The sequence below is a fragment of the Echinops telfairi genome, unplaced genomic scaffold, assembly GCF_000313985.2.
Source record: "Echinops telfairi isolate 266 unplaced genomic scaffold, ASM31398v2 ScPeMD7_7468;HRSCAF=8506_2, whole genome shotgun sequence".
In the NCBI taxonomy this organism is placed as follows: Eukaryota; Metazoa; Chordata; class Mammalia; order Afrosoricida; family Tenrecidae; genus Echinops; species Echinops telfairi.
The window spans coordinates 1,002,849-1,005,730 of record NW_022111371.1 but is presented as its reverse complement, the minus strand read 5'-3'; positions in this window follow the sequence as shown (position 1 = coordinate 1,005,730).

Genomic DNA, 2,882 nt, shown 5'->3' with positions numbered 1-2,882 from the left:
ATATCTTCCATTGAAGAACAAACCAGTAAACAGTTTCTATTTTATCAAAAGGATCCTGCTGAAAACTACCTGAAAGGATTTCTGCAAAGCATTGCTAATTCCAGGGGGAACACCATGGTCTTACTAAAATTGAAATAGGCAATCCCCCTCCCTTAAAAATAAACCATTTTATACCAGCAAATAAACACTCAAATGACATGTTATTCTATTTAAAACTTCGGGGCCTTAAATTTCTTTTTAATCACAGGCTTTAGTATTATTACACGTGTTCCATTAACAGGCATGGCCAATGAATTCTATTTCATAAACACTAGTTCACTGCAAACCAGCCAGGTGATTAATTTATAATTCTTGACACCTTAGGGGGGGTGGGTTGGTGGTAAGAAACAGTGACTAACTCCTAGGATGGTCTGTCTTTTGTGCCAACACCAGGGACACACACAGAGAAGGGTACATGCACATGCACACGCACACACCCGGCACCCATGAACACCCACAGTGATGAACTGGCATTGAATCTAAATTTGACAAATCAATGCCTGAAGGCAAATAGTTGAGCCTAAACTGTTGCAGGTTCCTTTTCCTATAAAAATAATAATAATGAATAAAAATAGTTGGAGCATGTCCAAAGGCTAATGCAACACTGTTTCAGCATCCTTTTTGTCCCAGCACACACACATACTCCCCATTTGCTCCACCACCTCTTTCTTACCTTTCTAGGTAAGCTACTTATTCTACCTTGAATAAAAAAGCATTCAATAGCTGCTTCATTTCTTAGTGCCTAATGTGCTAAGCTTTCTCTCTAAACTTAGCCACAGATACTTCATTCTGCAGAATGGGAAAAAACTTTGGACTGGAATTGAGCAATCACAAACTTGTGGTTTGATTGTAAGTCACTTCCCCTCATTGTGTTACAAGAATATATTCTTATTTGAGTAAAGTGAGCCATGATGAGTCTTTTCCCTTCTAAATTTTTAGGTAGACATTTCAAGACTGGAATCTGGAGTCAGGCTACTTGGCTCCAAATCCTCATTCCATTACCTACTATCTGAGGGTTCTTGTACCATGCACCTCGCTGCTTCCGTTTTTATAGCTGCTAAATAATAATGATGATGATAAGAAGGAGGAAGACAACAGTTGATACTGTATAATAGGGGGATTATTGTCTATCCAGACCAAATAAAAAAAACCCACTGCTATTGGGTCAATTCTGACTCATAGCAACACTGTAAAAGTAGAACTTCCCTAGTGGGCTTCAAGATTGTAAATCTTTCAAGGGGTAGAAAGCCTCCTATTTCTCCCATGGAACTTCTGGTGGTTTGGAGCTGGTGCCATTAAGTTTAGCGGTAGCATGCCTAATTCATTACACCACTAGGCCTTACTTTCTAGTCTGTCATAGTCTGCAAGCTCGGCAAAAGTCTGCTTAGCATCATAGCAACATGCAAATCTCATGTGGTAGCTGCACATGAGGTGCATTGCACAGGACGGAAAGCAAAAACTATCATTAAATTAAATATCTCAGTCTCACAGTGAAAACCAAAAACCCATTTGCAGAGTCCCCACATGGATTAAGCCTCCCGTGAGGTCCCCGTAACCATGGAGCAGGGATGTGAATAGCCTTCCTATCAGATAGACTGGGGTGGAAGGCTGATTAATGCCAATGTAGTTAGGGTAAACCTAATGCTTTATCAGTTGTTCTTCCTGTTGACCCATTTACAATTTATTCTACTTTTTAACACTTTTCTGGGGTCTTTTAGAGTGAGGTTTTCCACTGCTTTATACTGTTATTGTTGTTGGGTTTTGTTTTAATTTATTTTGCTTTGGGGTTTTGATGTATGTTTTTCTTTATGTGATAAGCAATATAGATAAATCTATAGAGACAGTAGCTAGATTAATAGTTTCAGGGGGTTGTGACATGGAGGTTGGTTGGAAAGGGGGAGCTAATAATAATGAGTACAAGATAGAAGAAAATGTTCTAAAATTGATTTGGTAATCATTGCTCAACTCTTTTTAATATGGTTAAACCTTCGAATTGTATGATATATGAACTATATGTTTAAAAAATATCTGTCCCCTTCATAGGGTTGATGTTGTTAGGTGGTATTAACTTAATTCCAATTCATAGCAACTCTATGTACAACAAAATAAATCAATCACTGCCTGATCCTGTAACATACTTACAATCACCGCTACATTTGAGCCAATTTCAACCACTTTGTCAGCCTACCATATATACTCGAGTATAAGTCAACCCGAATATCAGTCGAAGCACCTAATTTTATCACAGAAGCTGCATTAAAAATGTGCTGATAGTTTTGCCTTATACTCGAGAATATACGGTACCTCATGTAGCATCTTCCTCTTGTTTTGCCCTCAACTTTACCAGACACGATGCCCTACCATAGGGACTGGTCCCTCCTGATAATATGCCCAAATCATCCTTGCCATCCTTGCCACCGAGGAGCATTCTGGCTGTACTTCTTCAGAGACAGATAGGTTCCTTCTTCTGTCAGTCTATGGTAGAATAAGTATTATGGTGAAAGTAAATTGCTTAAGGAGGTTCTTCTATCTATAATCATTGTAATTCACACCCAGTAAAAGGGTGGAAGCATGTTAATAAGCATGACCAAAGCCAAGGATTGGTCAATTTTACCATTGCACAGAGTATAAGATTGAGCCTCTGCAGAAGCCTGTTAAAGAACAGGGAATCCTGGGTGGATGATCCCTTCAGGACCAGTGGTGTGAGTGGCAATACTAGGAACGTGGAGGGAGGGTGGGTTGGGAAGGGGGAACTGATTACAAGGATCTACATGTGACCTCCTCCCTGGGAGATGGACAACCGAAAAGTGGGTGAAGAGAGACGTCGAACAGGGCAAGATATG